This window comes from Microtus pennsylvanicus, chromosome 18 (genome assembly GCF_037038515.1).
Source record: "Microtus pennsylvanicus isolate mMicPen1 chromosome 18, mMicPen1.hap1, whole genome shotgun sequence".
Lineage (NCBI taxonomy): Eukaryota > Metazoa > Chordata > Mammalia > Rodentia > Cricetidae > Microtus > Microtus pennsylvanicus.
This window is the reverse complement of record NC_134596.1, coordinates 33,795,384-33,815,255: the sequence shown is the minus strand read 5'-3', so window position 1 is coordinate 33,815,255 and position 19,872 is coordinate 33,795,384.

The window sequence follows — 19,872 nt, the reverse complement described above, 5'->3', positions numbered from 1 at the left end:
GAACTGTTTCCATTATCTGTTTGATTGTTTTTCCTTGGTTTTCTAGGGTATCATTCACTGATTTATTCAATTCTTCAAACTTTCTGTTATATTTCTTATCCATTTCTATAAGGGCGTTTTTTACATGCTGTTTAAGGGCGTCAATAACTTTCATGAAGTCAATCTTTTCTCCTTCTTGATTAAGGTGTTCATGTCCTTCCGTTGTGAGGTCGCTGGTTTCTGGTGGCTTCATGTTGCTTTTCAGTTTGTTGGGCGAATTCTTGCCTTGGCGTCTGCCCATCTCTTCTTCCAAATACTCCCTTATGGATCTTCTTTTACCAGATCAGGTCTCCTTGCCTACCCAACGCGGCCTCCCCAATGTTGGCTCTCCTGGCACCAAGGGATCAGGTCTCCGTGCCCAACCCTGGCTCGTCCCAATGCTGATTCTCCCCACTGATGGTTCTCCTGGGGCCGAGAGATCAGGCCTCCGTGCTGGTTGGGCAGCTCGCAAACAAAGCGCCTACCCTGCTGGGTGCAGGCAGGCCACAGAAGCAAAGGAACTGCAGCCCGCCTGGACGCAAAAGAGGGGGGGGCGAAAAGGGGGGCTCTGGACGGAAGCTGGGTGGGCCAGGAAGAAAGAGGCAGTACCCAGGGAATAGAGGTCCTGCAGAGAGCCCAAGAAAGACAGGAGGCCAAGGGACCCCCGAGATCCCTGTCCCTGGCTGGCGCCGCGGGCCAGAAACTCACCCCAACGCTGGTTCTCCTGGGGCCGAGAGATCAGGCCTCCGTGCTGGTTGGGCAGCTCGCAAACAAAGCGCCTACCCTCCTTGGTGCAGGCAGGCCACCGAAACAAAGGAAGTGCAGCCCGCCCGGCCGCCCTGAGGACTGGGACCCAGCTCCCAATGCCACGCGCCAAAAGAGGGCAGGGGGGGGGCAAGTGGGGAGGGCTCTGGATGGAATCTGGGTGGGCCAGGAAGAAAGAGGCAGTACCCAGGGAATAGAGGTCCTGCAGAGAGCCCAAGAAAGACAGGAGGCCAAGGGACCCCCGAGATCCCTGTCCCTGGCTGGCGCCGCGGGCCAGAAACTCACCCCAACGCTGGTTCTCCTGGGGCCGAGAGATCAGGCCTCCGTGCTGGTTGGGCAGCTCGCAAACAAAGCGCCTACCCTCCTTGGTGCAGGCAGGCCACAGAAACAAAGGAAGTGCAGCCCGCCCGGCCGCCCCGAGGACTGGGACCCAGCTCCCAATGCCACGCGCCAAAAGAGGGCAGGGGGGGCCAAGTGGGGAGGGCTCTGGACGGAAGCTGGGTGGGCCAGGAAGAAAGAGGCAGTACCCAGGGAATAGAGGTCCTGCAGAGAGCCCAAGAAAGACAGGAGGCCAAGGGACCCCCGAGATCCCTGTCCCTGGCTGGCGCCGCGGGCCAGAAACTCACCCCAACGCTGGTTCTCCTGGGGCCGAGAGATCAGGCCTCCGTGCTGGTTGGGCAGCTTGCAAACAAAGCGCCTACCCTCCTTGGTGCAGGCAGGCCACCGAAACAAAGGAAGTGCAGCCCGCCCGGCCGCCCTGAGGACTGGGACCCAGCTCCCAATGGCATATATAATTTTATATATTTTTAAAGTCAAGGTCTTTCAGATGACACAAAATGTGATGCTCTCTTTCTGTGACTAATTCGCTTAATAAGATTGTGTGCACTGTGTAAGTTTTATCAATTAGTAATGTTCACTCAGCTCCCAGGCAAAATAGTCCCTGTCACTAAGGAGCAACTCGAGAAAAAATAAAAAAAAGAATGTTTCTATTTAGAGAAAGAAGAGATACTCCTTGTGGCTACACTGAGGCTACAAGATTACTTACTTTCAGGAACTGAATAGAAGGCTCAATCATGAAGAGCACTGGCTCCTGTTCCAGTGGTCTGGGACTAGCTCACACAGTCCGTGACTCCAGTTCCAAGGAACTGAATACCCTCTCCTGGGCTCTGCAAGAAGTAGATACAAAAGAGCCCCTCAGACATGCATTCAGGCAAAAGGTCCATGCATAACACATAAATAATAAAACTTATTAGTACTGGAAGCAAGAAGCACAAATACTTTGGATTCTGGAACTGAAGAAAAGAATAAATAGTACTTACATTAAGACCCCGAGCCCTTTCTGAAACAGAAGCATGTAAATGCCAGTTTCTGTCCTTGCAAGTCTTTTCTTTGTGTCCCCCCTATATTTTCCAGACCATACAAAGTAGAATTTCCTTAAGTTTAGAGAAAGCAAGGTCAGCCCTTACTCTCTCAAGTCTTTTTGCTTCCATTCCTATATTAGACAATTGAAATCACTCCTGGTTCTCATCACCCATTCCCCCATGAAAGACTTCAACCCCAGGGATATAGCTTCCTTTCAGAAGCATCTTTAATGGATTCTAGGAATATAAGATGCCACTATAATTCTTCATGTGCCAATCAACCTTGGCAGTCTCAGGAATGAGAGAGAGAGAGAGAGAGAGAGAGAGAGAGAGAGAGAGAGAGAGAGAGAGAGAGAGAGAGAGAGGTCCTTTTAAGTTATGTCTACCTGGCAGTTACTTATTTGGAGTTTACATAAGGAAGGCAAAGGATCAGAGAACATGAGGAGTGTTTATTGGATGTGATTTACTTCTCAATAATTTGGGACTGATGTGTCAGGAATTCAAAACAAGAAGTCTTCCAGGACAGATTTTTCTTTTTTTTTAGAGATGTAATTTATTAACGAGTCTTCTTTCCCAGAGAAGCAATTGTCAAGTAAGTGCTTCCAGCACAGCCTTGGCTGCAATTATGATTCAAGTTCATGCTGCAAAGTCATATTCACCTAAGAATTCTCCCACTCACCACCAAAAACATTCATGGGAAAGACTTTGCTACACTAACATATCCGGGGAGTTAGTCTCCAAATTAAGAAGGAAATGCAGGCAGCAATTATTTTAGATATTTATTTTCAGAAAGTAAATTTCCTACTTTAAGTCAAATTTGGTTTAAGGTTCTTTTTCAATTTAATTTTTGTGGGTAGGACGAAAAACTGTTATGTTAAATGCTCAGGCATAAGCAAGTCATTATTCCATAGTGAACTATAGAGAGCTTCTGGTTGTCATGGTAATGCAAGTGCACATATGAAGTCAGTATTGTGGACATCAAATTTCCGTTAAAATATCATGCACCTTTGCATGAATGCTTGCCCAGTCATTTTAGCTGGGTTTGCACTCCTCTGCTACATTCCACAACAATGCCAAGGGATTTCAAATTCTGAGCTGAGTTTATCAGAGTTCACTGCATCTATTATTGATCTGTCTCAGGCAGGAGTTGAACTGCATTCAAAGGGAAACATACAAATAGAGAGCTATGCAGTTAACCTTGCCAATTACATCCGATCTGAACTGAGGAAACTCTCCCACATCTTATCACAAGTGGTTTGACTTATTTTCTTTATCATTAATATTTCTTCTCTTAAAACATTGCTTAAAATATCTCCCTCTGGATTTTTAATGTTCACTTGCTCTTGATTATACAAGGTTTTAGGGGACCAGGGACATGGCTTTGTTGGTACAACGCTTGGTCTACAGCATGAGAAACTGAATTTATATACCCATCACCTGTATGTAAATCCGGTGTGGTGATGCATACCTGCAATCCAAGTTCTGAGGTAGGAGAAAATGGCCCTGGGGCTTGGTGGCCACCCTGTTCAGCCAATCAGCAACCTCCAGTTTCAGTGAGAAACTGAAAGATTTCTGGATGAAGAAACTAGAGACTCAAATTCTGATCATAGATCTGGAATCATTCCTGACTATACCTTCTAATGTTTTCCTCATTTTACATCATCTGGGGGTACAGAAAGGGCTCAGAACTAAGCCTAACATTATGTCGTAAAGTTGATTCAGAGACAACCGGCAACACACAGAATCAAAAGCACATGCAAACGTGAAGAGACAAGAGAACTGAGTCACTGCAAGTCTGACCACTAACTGAGCATGATAAATTTTAGTGAGAGCTTGAAAAATGACCCTGTAGGATGGAGTTGCTCATTAGTGATGTATGCTATGCTTAAAATATATTACATAACTTATTTCATTGTATTTAATTATCATACCAATTTCAAAACATATGGATAATAATAGGAATTATAAATAAACTAGTTTAGATGTTATGAAAAATTGAATAGGCTAGCAACATGACTCAGCTCTCATACCTCCTACATGATAGAGTCAGGTCTCCATCTCTACCCAGAGTCCTTTGTCCTTTCCATGACACAGGATTAAGAGTGAAAGACAAAGCCAGGCAGGGCTGTGCACACCTCTAATCCCAGCACTGGGGAGGCAAAGGCAGGCAGATTTCTGGAGTTCAAGACTAGCCTGGTGTACAAACATGCCTGATTCCAGGACAGCTAAAGAGAGAAATCCTGCCTTGAAAAACAAAACAAACAATAAAAAAGGAATCAAAGACAACTTTAAGAATATAAAGAAAAACTAGACTATGAGCAAAAAAGAGATCTAGCACAGCAAGATTGCAAGTCTGCATAAGCCTGATAGTCTTTCCCCCTGAATTACTGTAATTTCATAGACTTAGGGGTATTATTTACAAACTGGGAAGGTGTCATTGCTACATTTAACAACACTTCGAAAGTAATAGACTTGGGCTTTTATCAAACGAGCCTTGAGAGGTGATGCCCAGGTTTGGTGAAAATCATCTTTTAAGTGTTTGATGAATCTTATCATGAAGGCATCTGGTCAGGAGGGAGAGACACAGGTTAGGGACTTTAATGTGAAGCTATGAGTCTAAACTCAGAAAATTGGTTTTAAAAGACTTGTCTTTAAAAATGTAAAAAGAAAAAATAGAGATGTAATGTTGTCAAAATCTGACCCTCGATTTTCATCATGACAAAGGAGTAATGAGAAGAGATGAACTATGGTGACAAAAGACTTTTGAAACCATTTTACTATCCAAGTCTGTGCCCTGACTAAATCATTTCAATTAAAGAAATACAGTGATGATATATCAGTAGATTTACTGTGAAGTAAATTTCTCTATTAGTTAACTATTTTTTTTCTAATACTTGGGCTTAAACACAGTTCTGACAGAGGCCACACATCTGAGTTATATTTCTAGCCTCCAATTTCTCTATTATTAATATAAGACGTTATTAAAAGTTGATTACAGGCATATTATTAAACATCATTGTAAATTTATTTATTTTTTACATAATGTGTTGAACAAATTATTAATTGTTAATTTTTTCATAATTTCAGTAGAGACTGAGTCTTTCTTTCACCTATGTAGCTTGTTTCCTATGGCCAGATGACAGCATCCTCTCTCCAGGCAGTAAGGAAGGATGGAAAGGAGGGAATGAAGAGCAACCAGAGCTACACTGTGACTCTTCATCTTAGACAGAGAAGTCTTTCACCCACAGCCATGCTCCAAGGCAAGTATGGAATAGACTGTCTATTCTAGCCAGTTTCTGCCTGCTAAAATATTTTATTCATTTGTAAGAAAAGAATGCATCTTGATGAAGCTCGATTAAAAAAAAATCTCAGAGACAGAAATTGGTGTCAATCTGAAGGTCAGAAAAGCAAAACAGCCAGTCATTGACTCTTACCTCTACCTCAGTCCAAAATGGCGATCCTGCCTCCAGGAATCTCAGAATGAGACTGAGAGATGTCTCTTCCTGTCTGATATTTCTTCCTAGTTCTAGGATTAAGAGCATGCACCACTACTACCTGGTTTCTATGGCATGCTAGTGTGGTTACTGGGATTAAAGGTGTGTGTCCTTGTTGCCTGGTCTGTAAGGCTGGCCAATATGGTTGTTTCATATTTCTGATTCTCAGGCAAGTTTATTTATTAAAATGCAAATGAAATACTTCTTGGGTCACAAAAATAATCACTGTTGTAGTGTTAATTAATAATCCAGCAATAAACCATGAGCCTAACTCCTGACTTTAAATATAGTAAGTTATAAATATTTTTTCAAAATATATTAGCTTAGAGGAATGCCTCTGGGTATTTAAATGATTGAATAATTTTATAGGACTGCAAGCTTCAAGACATATGATTATTAAATGACATCTTTTGAAAATAATTATTTCTATTTTAGTCCCATTTTCTTTGAATCATTCTTGGAAAATAATTAGGATGCAGAATCAATTTCCTGTTGTGCATGAGCTCAATATGTTGCAAAGGCATTACATCTGCAATACAAAGATAACTATTCACACTTTCCTTTCTAGACGGGAACATAACGACTGAGTTCATAAAGGAAAACTTAAATATGCCTATATGGTGATTTTTGTCATTTATCAAATAACCATTATTATTGTTCTTTACTTTGGTATAGGGACTTCCAGTTGGCCACAAACATCTTTGTCATTGAGGAAATAAAAATATATATTGTGTACTCATAATATAATATATTAACTTTCATTTTCTAAGAAAGTTTGTGATTGAATCCATAACTAAGGCAAAGGTCGAGCACCTATCCTGCAGTTGGAAAACAGTTGATATTGAAAGTTGAGCATCAACCTATAGTTTAGGTTAGTGGTTAATTTTAAAAGACTCTAGGAACTGTTAGTAGGGGGTTGTTATAATTAAAGTCCTCAAGTGTGTGTTTAAAGGAAGTAATAGAACATTGAAGAAAGGGTAGGCAAACATGAAGTAAAATCTGAGGTGGTGTCTCAGGAAAATGCTTACTACACTAGCTGGTGCACCTGCGTTCATTCACAGTACTGTCATAAAAAGCAGGACATGGTGATACTGGACACAGAAATACAGAGCCCCCTGAGCCTACTGATGAGTCAGTTGGGACAAATTGGTGAACCTCAGATCTCAGAGACAGACATTTTCTTCCACACACACTCACACATGTGTAAATACATAAACCTCGAAAGAAAGTGAGATAAAATTATTGTCTCAGGATAGAAGCACTCAGGACATAAAGCACCAGGCTTCTACATTGTTGCATGTAGTACCTGTGTAGGAAGTATGTTTCTATTATCAAGATTTCAAAGCAGACCCTGAAAGTTCCAACAGCGTTTCCTTTTACGTCACCCATGTTGGATAGCCTTGAACCCACAGAGACGACCCACCTGTCTTTTACCTCTCAAGTGCTAGGGTTAAAGGTGTGAGCCATGATGCCTGGCCCCCCTTTTAAATATTTTTATTCATACAATGGGTTTCATTGTGGCATTTTATGAAATTAAATCTTTTTGTTTTATCCTAATTCTCACTCCCAGCTTTCTCTGCTTCATCCCTTCCTCCTTTCTTGCTGACCCCTCCCTCTCTATGAAGAGCCCCTCCTTCTGTTTATTTATTTATTTATTAAAGATTTCTGCCTCCTCCCCGCCACTGCCTCCCATTTCCCTCCCCCTCTCCCGATCAAGTCCCCACCCTCATCAGCCCGAAGAGCAATCAGGGTTCCCTGCCCTGTGGGAAGTCCAAGGACCACCCACCTCCATCCAGGTCTAGTAAGGTGAGCATCCAAACTGCCTAGGCTCCCCCAAAGCCAGTACGTGCAGTAGGATCAAAAACCCATTGCCATTGTTCTTGAGTTCTCAGTAGTCCTCATTGTCCACTATGTTCAGCAAGTCCGGTTTTATCCCATGCTTTTTCAGACCCAGGCCAGCTGGCCTTGGTGAGTTCCCGATAGAACATCCCCATTGTCTCGGTGTGTGGGTGCACCCCTCGCGGTCCTGAGTTCCTTGCTCGTGCTCCCTCTCCTTCTGCTCCTGATTTGGACCTTGAGATTTCAGTCTGGTGCTCCAATGTGGGTCTCTGTCTCTGTCTCCTTTCATCGCCTGATGAAGGTTAATATTCAGGAGGGTGCCTATATGTTTTTCTTTGGGTTCACCTTCTTATTTAGCTTCTCTATAGCCATAAATAAAGGACATTGAGCCTATAATTCGCCACCCTCCTTCTGTTTTTAAACCACATATGTTCCATTCCCCTCTGCCGCTACTTCCTCACCCTCCAGTAGACTACTTGCTACTCTGTTATTGACTCAGTTCTGCTTTCATGTCTTATATGTGTATGTGTGTGTGGAGACACATATAGACAAGTATATGTGTTTAATTCTACAGTTATGTATGTGTAAGTATGATATTTATGTTTCTGAGTCTAGTTGTTTTTAGCTCAACACAATGATCTCTAATTCCACCCAATTTCCCACACAGGTCAAAATTCCACTGTTCTCTAGAACCAAAATAAATTCCATTATGAATTCATACCATATTTTGTTTATCCCTTCATTTTGTTTTGTTGATGAACTGTACTCCAAGCCATCAAAAATAGAGCTATTTTCCCCATTTACTTTGCCTGAACAGAGTCTCCACTTGTACTGTATAGTTCATCAGTTTCTCCCTGGCACTCCAGCCTCCACATCTCTCTGTTAGGGCTGTTGCTCACATTATACAGTACTAGGATAAATTCAGGCCCCTTGACTGATGTTTTTCTTCTGTTCTCAAGGGCCCCAGGTGGCTCAATTTAAAAAAAAAATAACTCCTTCACCACAACTCCCATCCACAGTCCTCATACAGAGTGATCAAATGGAATTCTTCCTCACTGATGATTTATTCCCTAGAAGAATATCTGTCACAGCTCATGGAAATATGAATGCGGATTTGAGAATCATGAGCATTGTAAGCTTGTCCTGGAGCTGGAACTGACAGAATTTTGTCACTTGAGCAGCCCAACCTAACTTTTGGAGGAGACATTTGCTTCCAATCTAGTCTGGCAGTCATGTGGGCAAAGCTGTGTTTGTCTTGTTGCTTTCATTTCATATGCCTCCCATCACTTTTCAGCTGCTCATGGCTTTCCTTTGTGACTCTGAAACGTTTCCTCCTCTTCTCTTTTTGGGAATGAATCTATTTTTTTTTGTTTGATTGTTTGTTTTGACAGCAAGTACTTCTTCACTGAATTACATTCCTGGTCCTCAAACATTTCTTACTGCTAATACTAACAAAATAAAGATAAATTAACTTTAAAATTTATTAATTTACTAACAGAGTTCAAAATCATTTATAGGACTTCAATGTATTCTCCTAATGTGGAGGGTATGAGGAAGGATTTCCATTTAAACAAAGTTGCCCTAAATAAAATGAGGCCTCAGAATTGAGGCAAAATTCGGGATTCTATAATACCTTGTGAGGTCCTCAGAAAAACACTTACGATTGTATCAACTCTTCCAATATAAGTTTCTTTTATTATCTTAGGAGTTTGCTCTTTGGCACTAAATTTTTAAGCAACAGAACTCTTCCTGGGCCTGAAGTAAAGACCTACCTTGGGCAAACCAGGTGGTTACAGAAGTCTAATCAAAGCACTTTTGATACTGAGCTGGAAGAATCAGGAGTTTTTTGCCAATTCAGCTATATAGTCAGTTCTGGTCTAGTCTGTCTCAATCAAAACACCAAGAAGGAAGGAAGGGAGGTGAAAGGGAAGGGGAGGAAAGAAGGGAAGAATAGAGGAAGAGAAGAAGTGGTCTAAGAGTTTCTTACGGGAATAGAGCAAAGGCCCAGGGAATATGAGCAATTGCTTATATGGCAAAACTGAGAGCCTTGAGGAATCATTTCCCGGGCACCAAACAACCTTGAGGAAAGAATGCAGCTCTGCTCTAATGAAGCGTTTCTACCCAGCTTGGTTTACACTTTTTGATGAGAATAACTATTACGACCATAATTTGGTTGGCTTCATTTCATTGGCATGTAGGGGAGCAGATATGCCTTGTCCTTTTGGTAAATTTTTCATGAACATTCCAAAATCTGAGAATCAAATTAAGAAAATGAAATCACAAACTTTAAGTCTGAGATTAATACTATGTTAGGTTAGAATATAGGGAGGGATAGAGAAGAAGAGTGGATATTGAAAGAGACAATGTAAATAATTTGGAAATACTTTGATTTTTTTTTCCATTGGAAGATGATACATGATCACTCAGCTTATAATGATCATGATCTATGACGGTTTGGGCCAACAGATTACAGTGCAAATAATGCTATGCTACTGAAGTCTCAATCTTCTGGCTTCTACTTCCTGCCTTATGAAACACTTACTGTTTCTTGAAACTCTGAGTCACCTTACAAAAATTCAGAGCTCCATGTTCTCCTAAGGGAGCAAAATGAGGAAGGAAAAGGCAGGGAGTGGACAAGGAGAAAGGAAAAGATAGGAATGAAGAAGGAGAAAAGGGAAAGGAAGAAAAATAACAATAATGGGGGAGACCGAAAAGCAAAGATACACTGATGTCTTAGTCTATTTACTCCACCACTACAGCATGCCACAGGGTGAGTGTCTGAAACAACTGAAATATATTCGTTGTACTATTGAACGTTAGTAAATGCAGCATTTGATGTCAGTCTACTAGATTACTGGCAAACTTTCCCTTCCTAGCTGGAAGATTGTGGATTCCTGCTGCATCCTCATGTAAGGATGTGATCAGGTTAGTGAGGTAGGGTGTGTGGTGTGAAAATACCTGGAAATTCTGTGGTTGATTTATATAAGGGCACTAATTCCATCAAGAGAATCCCATTATCATCCTGACTTCATCTAAATTTAATTGTGGTAGAGAGACCTCATCTAACAGCAGCAACATCTGGGAATTAGGATTTTGGTGACTGAATAAAAGAAGGTCACATTCAATCCACAGGACCAGGCTCCCAGATAGCAAGTTCACAGAGTAGTTACGCCTGTTGTGTTTTTCACTTAACTCTAACTCAAGAGACTGTGAAATAAAAACAAAACAAAATAAAAAAAAATCAGGTAGTTGTTACAAGTCTCTAGGCATTGAGATTTGGAGCATTGTTTCCCAATAACATGCAAATAAATTCAACAGATAGACTATAGGGGGATTTTCCTATCACTTTGTGAATCAACCCTTTTCATTTAAAACAAATGAGTACTCGAAATTAGTTTAATTAAGTTTCAATTCTGGAATATCATGGGTTTGTGAGAGAAGTGGACCGTGAACATATTGAATCAATTTTCAGAAGTGACATTTCACAAACAGCTTTAGGTCCATCCATCAGATACTTTACATGGGTAATCATTAAGGTAATCCCAGCAGCAGTTTGAAGTTTTGATGAAGACGTTCAGTAATTTGATGAAGGTGAAGAAGAATCAAAACCATAATGCATAGATTTCTTCTTTTGACATTAAAGGCAAAATTAACCATCATAGACCATATTCTTCCTACATATAGAAGAGAAAAGAAATCACCAATATTTTTCAGTTACAAATCCTTTGACATGCAACAGTGACCTGCCTGGAAGATATACTGATTTAATAGTGGCACAAATGTTATGGTAATAACCAATCAGTTTTTGATTCTATGAGTTGGAACCTATAACTGACATTATTAAAGTGACTAAGAACCTGGGACTAGATAAGTCATGGGCTTTGGGGAAAATTTTAGACTACTATTCCGGTAAAGGAACATAGCAATACAAGGACAGCTAATGACATATTGCTATGCCCTTAATCAATGCCTCTTTCAGTCCTATCAGAGAAGTTTCTTTGGCAGCAGATTTAAAACAACAGAGACCCATGATGGACAGTATTTAGAGAGTGAAAGTTTTTTGAGCACTCAGTCCTGAATGGACTTTTCATCAAAGCCCTTCTCCCAGGTCTCAGGGATCTAGGTGAAAGAAGAGGCAGGAAGACTATAGAAGTGAAAGATGACAGGTGACTCAAAGGGAGCAGTGTCTTCTGGACACAAGATGATTCATGCTCATATGAGCTTACTCAGTCTTAAATGGGATGTTTCAAAAAAATCCCTCAAGGAATTATCCCTCGAGGCTCAGGGATAAAGGTGGAAAAGGAAGTAGAAAGTTGATAAAAACCAAAGATGATGGACGTCTCCAGGGAAATAGTGTCGTTCAGACACAACAGGATTGATGCTAACTTGAACTCACAAAAACTGTAACAGGACTCACAAGGCCTGCATAGGCTCAAGCCAGGCATTCCAGGCCTGAGAGGGTTGATGAACACAGGCTTCTCCGTGATCAAGAAGCTATATGCAATTTATACTTATGGCAAAAAAAATCAATTTACTCCAATGGAGTTTCCCTGGATATATAACATAATTCAGGGCAGAACTCATGCCCAAACATAGTTCAACAACACAAAATGAACTCAATGGCATTTTGTAAATACGCTGTCTCATTATGCTTTGTTTGGAGAATTTTTGTCTTATTGGTCTTTTGATTGTTCTGATTTCTCTTTGGGGAGCTTATTTTAAGTATATGTATGTTTCTTATTCTTTGTGGTAGTTTTTGTTGTTGGTTTCATTTTGATAGTCTGTTTTAAAGAGAGAGAAACATAAATGTAGGGTGTATAGAGAACTGAGGTGATCTATGAGGATTTGGAGGGGAAGAGAAGCATAAATATAGTGTATTTATGTAAAAAAATGTATTTATGTAAAAAACATAAATATAGTGTATTGATGCAAAAAAATGTTTTCAATGAAAAGATGAAAAGGCATCCGTATTGGCTAATTTTATGTCAAATTAACACAGGCTACAGTCATCAGAGGAGCCTCAATTGAGAATATGCCTCCATTAGACCCAGCAGTAGGAAATCTTTTGGAATTAGTAATTGATGGGAAAGGGACCAGCCCATTTTGGGTGGGGCCATCCCTGGATTGCTGTTCCAGGGTTCTCTAAAAAAAAACAGGCCAAACAAGTCATGGGAAGCAAGTCAGTAAGCAGCACCCCTCCATGGCCTCTTCATCAATTCCTGCTCCAGTTTTCTGTCATCTTGAGTTCCTGCCTGTTTCCTTTCATGAACTCTGATGTGGAAGTTGAGAATGTAAACTTAGCCAGGCAGTAGTGGTGCACACCTTTAAGCCCAGAACTCAGGAGGCAAAGGCACTTGGATCTCTGTGAGTTCGAGACCAGCCTGGTCTATAAGAGCTAGTTCCAAGACAGGCTCCAAAAAAAAAAAAAAAAAAAAAAAGCAAACAACAACAACAACAAAACAAAACCAAAAAAAGTTTTGTTTTTTTTTTTATTTTTTCTGAGACAGGGTTTCTCTGTAGCTTTGGAGCCTGTCCTGGCACTAGCTCTTGTAGACCAGGCTGGCCTCGAACTCACAGAGATCCACCTGCCTCTGCCTCCCGAGTGCTGGGATTAAAGGCGTGCACCACCACCACCCGGCTCAAAAAAAGTTTAAGCAGAATAAATTCTCTCCTTCCTAAGTTGTTTTGGTCATGGTGTTTCATCACATCAATAGAACCCTAAGACAGTGTCTCAAACAAAAAAAAAGTCAAAAGATTAACCAACATGGAGCTGAAATTATGAACCCTGAATAAAATCAACATATGTGTTAAAAAAAACTTCCATGAAGACCACAGGGAGCAAACTAATGAAGCATATTTTGGAAGATGCTCTGCATTTTCAGGAAACTAACTGTGGGTTGTTTTCCCATTAATGACTTTGAGCTGGATGATAGGCGAGTTCATGCCAAGTTACATGGTAAACTTATAAATAAAACCACCAGAGGGGCTGAAACAATAAAATCAAAGCATGCCAAGCAACACTCCAGCTAGGCTCTGGTTTTAAATAGGACGGGAAAAGTAAAACAGATGTTCTCAAAGTACATAGCTTGTTTAGGGAATCAAGCATAAGAAGATGATATTTTTTTGTAGAGATATGGATCAGATATAGTAATAAAAACCATATATTCAACAGGTTCCTTGATGTCATATGTGTTCAGGTATCTGAAGTCAGGGTTAGGAACATGAACCAAGTCTGAGTCCAGCAGAGAATAGAACAGAATTGTACAGACTCAGCTCCAGGATGTGTAGGTGTACTTGATGGGCTTGTAAAACTTTCTATAGTGCTGATATACATCAGGTGGGTAATAGGACTACATCTAATAAACACTTTAGCCCTTGAGAGTTTTGTTAGTAGTTTAGTCTTAAGAGGGTATTAGTTTTTTGTTGTTCCTGCGATGAATTAGCTAACAAAAGAAAATTAGAAAAGGGAGAGCTTCTCTTGCCTTGCAGATAAGATGTCCAGTTTATCAAGACCAAATGACATGGGGTAAGAGTTGCTCTAACTGTGCTATTGGGAACATGATACATGTAGTCACATTCCATCCAGTCTAGAAGGAGACAGAAATGGATTTTACTAAACTCACTTTTCTCCTCTTCCAGGACCCCAACTCAAGAGTTGATCGCCTGAATTTGAGCTAAGATAGATGGTGGTGTTTTTATTTTAATTATAAGCTTTCATGTTTAGAAATTTATCTTGCTCCACAACTGAAGTAAATATGTCCCTTTGTTTTATTTTGCCTTTTTAGTAGTGTTTAAGGGAAAATTATAATATGCTGCATCATAGTGTGATTATATTTAATTCTTTTACATTGCCACTGTCTTTGTCAATAACTTTTAACTTGTTGTCTAAGTATTATGTTATTTGGTTAAATTCTTATTCATACTATATCTCAGGGTGCTCTAAAATATAGTACAGTGATTACTCTTACAGGGTAAGAGACAGAGAGACAAAGGATGGAAATAGCAAAGGGGAACAAAGGGAAAGGAGAGGACATAAGTCATCCTTTTGGCTAGCATTTGCTAATTCTTTGTCCAGTTTCTTTGTTAGACAGGTGGAGAAGATGGCATCTCCATCCCTTAGTGGCTTAACTGATGATGTTTTTCGGGCAATGTTTCGGCCTGGAATATTAAATAAAACTAATGATAATACCCTGGAGAGCTTACTGATGTGTGTCTGAACTGAAACACCAAGATAAAAGGCAGCTGAAGAACAAATTGTAAAAAATGTTTGGCGACAGTAGACAGGAACAGGTTTTTATCTTAGAGCATGGTTCTCAACCTTCCTAATACTGTGACCCTTTACTGAAGTTACTCAGATGGTAGTGATCCCCAACCATAACAGTATTTATGTTTCTATTTCATAACTGTAATTGTGCTACTCTTATGAATTATAATGCAAATATGCAGGATATCTGATACCTGACTCCAGTGAGAGGGCCGTTTGACACCCAGAAGAGTCACAACCCACAGTTTGAGAACTGCTGTCTTAGAGGGATAAAACTGAAAGACATTTTTCTGTCCCCTCACTTAGAATGTATTCATACCGGTCTAATGAGATCACTCAGTGGGTAAAGGTGCCTGCCAACCTAAGTTTGCCCAAACCTATACTGTAGAAGTAGACATCTGACTCACAAAAGTTGTCCTTTGACCTCCACATGCTTACACACAAAATAAGTCAATACAGTGCAATTTGAAGAAAATAATCTATTTATATGACTTTGATAGAGAAAAGTAAAAGAACAAAATTTTAAAATTTATTCCAAGTCGGCTAAATAAAGAAGAAATTCTCATAAAAAATTTCTACTTTAAGTCACTATTTAATTTACAAGATTAAATTCTAAATTGAAGTGGGATTTCCCTCTATATGTTGTAAATATCATTGGTTAATAAAAAAGTTGCTTTGGGCCTCTTACAGGCAGAAATTTCAAACCATAAAGGAGGAGAAAGTAGGCAGAGTCAGTGAGATGCCATGTAACTGGTACCAAGAAAGACAGAAACTCGGGAACTTTACTGGCAAACCACAAGCCTTATAATTATGCACAAATTAATAAAAATTGATTAATTTAAGATGTAAGAGTTAACTAGAAATATACACATGCTAATAGGCCAAACAGCAATAAATTAATACAATTAAAATAGTATAATTATTTTTAGTCTGAGTGGCCAGGGACAAATAAGCAGCCTCCATCAACTCTAAATTCAATGTATTCAAACTGAAAAGAAATATTGCCCAGTATCTATCTCTCAGAATTGATAGTCATCCTATGTATGCACACTTACCATGTGATCAGGTTTATGTATAAATTATAGGATCTGAAGAATAAAACAAAAACAGTTGAAAAAGTCTATGAGGAACAAAAAAACAGTACACCCCAGCTTTCCTACCTCCAGCGTCAACCTAGGTCCAGCTCCACAAAAATTCCAGAGAGAGTATTCAACAGAGTGGAATCTGGAAGATCGCAGACACTCCAAGATAGTTTCCGTTTCTAACAAAATTCTGAAGAACTCAGGAAGTTGCACTGAGTCACAGAGATAAGGACCTGGTAAAAGATCTTCAGAGAATCCAGAACCCAGGTTACCAAAATAGAATGCAATACAAATCAAGATCCTATGTGGCAGTGCTGGGGAGGGGGACTATTATAAAGATGAATCACTCTGCCCATTATGTGTGAGATGGGAAAAGAGTAGGTATGAGCTGAAAGGCAGAGAAGGTGGAGATGGAAATGAAGACGAGAAAGCTCAAGGCTGTGAATTGTGAGACTCTAAAGAGAAGAAATTCTGAAAGGTCTTTAGTCATTAGAGCCCATCATTAATGTAGAAGATACTATGTCTCTAGTCATTCATAGCTCATCATTAACGTGCAAGATGTTATGTCTGTAGTCAACTGGAGTTTGTTATTATACAGGATATTATGCCTGTAGTCAAACGACTTGTATTTTACTCAGTTCAATTTTTCTGTTCACTGCTCAGCTCTCCACATTCATGGGTAAAGATACCTAGACACTGAGAACACAGACCAAACTTCTACCATCCTGTCATCTTCCAGTGTCCATAGATAAGGGGCACCTGGACCCAAGATCCCAGCCCAAACTTCTGCAGTCATCTTCTAGCTCCTGATGCTGACCAGTCAGTGGAGTGAGGATCCTGAGCCTACAGCCCACATTTCACAGATCCCTTAGCTCCTGTCACTGACAGATAAGCAGCCCATTGACCATCAGCTTGACAAAAACAAAAGAGGGGAAAAGAAAAACAGAAAGAGGGGAACCTGACTTTTATATAGAAAACTAAGGAATATAAATATGTAACACTAGGACTTACTAGCAATAAAACAGCAAGGTCTAAACAGTGATAAGAAATCCAAAGTGTAATTTACTATGTATGTGTCAAATAATATTCCAGATAAACAACTGTAGGTGAGATACCTCCATCTAGAAGAAAATAAGGATGAGGAGAAAGATAAAGAGGAGAATGAGATGTTGGAGGAGGAGGAGGACAGTAATAATAAGTAAGTAAGGTCAACCAGGGAGCTAGCTTCCGGGATTTGAATTCATGTCTGTTTGATCCAAATCTTCTGTGGTGTTTGATATGTACTTACCTGAACTGCAGATCTTGACATCTTAAAAATGACCGTTGCCTAGACACAAAGTCTTCAGTGTGTGGGTGAACTTGAAGGCCTGGTGAACAGTGTATTTATTTAAAAGTCTCATAGAGAGTAATTCTGAGTTAGAAGTCTACACTTACAACACAAGACATAATTCCCTTGGAATCAACTAATCTTTGAGGTCAGTGAAATTTTGTCTGTTTATCCTTTTGATGAAAATCAACCCTGGCATCCTTGCCGTTAGGATTCTTGTGTTGCACATAGAGAAAGCCAGCTGGAGCTAACTGAAGCAAAACAGGACATGTTACAAAAGGAACAAAAGAGTTCCATGAGTTCAACAGAGAGAATGTGGCTGAGCTCTTGGAAGATTGAAAGTAGTTTCTGAGACTGGAAGCTGTAGCAAACTTAAACAGAAACTTCTTTCCAGCATGTGTTTACTACCCCTATTCCTTCCTCAATCTGCAACACCACACAAAAGTCTCTCGGTTTTATTTGGTAGTTATTTCAAATAGCCAGAGAGCGACTACAGTGGACTGAGGTCTGTGATTTACTTGCTTTTATACAAATCAAAAGCAGGAAAGGAAAGAAATGGTGCAATGTAGGTAAGAAAGTAAATGTTGTGCTGGAAACAGACCAAATTTTAAATCCTGTTTCTGTTATGGTCCTATTATAGTCACATGCTCTTTATGTTATTATGTAATAAAGTATTTAATGTCATGTTGCACATGAATATTCTACCCAATAACTTTTAATATGAAGGAAACATAATTTCAAATATTTATTAACTTGTGATAAACACATCAACCAAACAAACCTCAAAACAACAGACTTTCAGAAGAACCAGAGCTGATAAACTAAACATACAGATATTGTAGAGGGACGGAACTTGTTAAAGCTGATTTACATGTCTGTAAGAGGCTCAATAAGGCACCCACTGGTATAAATGGACGTAATTGGGCAGGTGGTTCTTTCTCCATGTTCTTGTCTGCATGTTCTCTTGTACCCATACTTTAGTAACTTTATTACTATGGCAACTGGAATGCTTTTTAAACTCCTTGCTTCTGCCTCAAGCATGTCAAATTATGGCCACCTTAGAAATAAACACAATATAAAAAAGAAAAGAAAAGGCCCTGGCAGGTAGTAGTACCAAAGAGTGTCACAATATCCCTGAACAGAGTATAACAAAGATTTCTTTATTTGGGAATACACTCACAGTAAGGGTAGCAATTTGTAGTCCTTTGTGTGAGCTGGGGACTAGAACCAAATCCAGCAGAAAAGAGGGCCATGCACGCTTTTTATCTGCACTTATCGTACATGAGTCTACACCCAATGTATACTGGTATCTTAAAGGCTATTGGCTGAATAAGTTCCCACAACACTGACATGACATTATGAGACACAGAACCTCCAAAGATGCCACTCAGTTCTTTTTCAGCTGGTCATCTACTGCTGGGCATGCAGACTACTCTAAAGAGTAGTAGTTTGTTTCCCCAGCGAGACGCCTTTGAAGAAAACTACATTTTCATATTCAAGTAATGATCAATTACAGATGGCTCTGGGTTATGGATGAGCCATGTGTCCACATCTTTTGACTCTAAGAAATAAATCATCTACTGCAGTTCTATGCAGGTACTATTCATGCTACCTCGATCTCTGTTAGTTTATAAATGTGTCTGACCTGTTGTGTTTAGAGGGCCTTGTCTCCTTGATGTGCTCCATCCCTTTCTGCCTCCACTTTCTCGGGATTCTCTGAGACCTGGGGTGGGGGGGAGAATTTGATGGAAACTTCCTGTTTAGGGCTATGCTCCAAAGTCTCTCTCTCTCTCTCTGCATATTGTCTGGCTGACATCTGTATATTTGTTCCCATTTGTTGCAAGAGGAAGTTTCTCTGATGGCGGTTGAGGAAGGTATTGATTTATTAGTAAAGCACAATGCAATTGAAAGTCAACTTATTGATATGTTCCTTTAGTAGAACAGTAGTATTTGGTTTTACTCTAGGTCTCTGGGATACCAAGTCTCAGGCTCTTGATCACTCAGGCACCACCAGGTGTAGGTCCCATCTCACAGAGTGAGCCTTAAGTCAAATCAGATGTTGGTGGCTACTCCTACAAGTTTGGGGCCATCATAGTACCAGGGTATCTTGAAGTTAGAAAATCTTTGTAGATCGAAGGGTTTGTAGCTATGTTGGTGTGTATTTTTATTCTTTGATAGCATGAATAGATTACTTCATAGCGCTTAATACTTTGTTCAGATTTTTAGGAAATGAAAGACTTTATACAGCCTATCCATAGTTCATTTTGCTAAGAAATCCTGCCATAAAACAATTTGAGCTACATTTTCTCCAAATGATACCCTTATTTGGACAGAAATTCTACTCTGCATTCTTAAATATACTAGCACATCAGTATGCAATCACACAGAACATAAACAGCACGTTTTAATTTAGAGCTATCTTTTTTTTTTTTTTTTTTTTTTGGTTTTTCGAGACAGGGTTTCTCTGTGGTTTTGGAGCCTGTCCTGGAACTAGCTCTTGTAGACCAGGCTGGTCTCGAACTCACAGAGATCCGCCTGCCTCTGCCTCCCGAGTGCTGGGATTAAAGGCGTGCGCCACCACCGCCCGGCTAGAGCTATCTTTTTAAAGGCTGACCATTTTGATTATATTTGGAAAAAATGAATCATAAACAAATTCCTTAATTTCTGAAATATGTCATTCTAAATTTTTAGTGGGTTGTTTAATGAAAAAATTTTCCTGGGA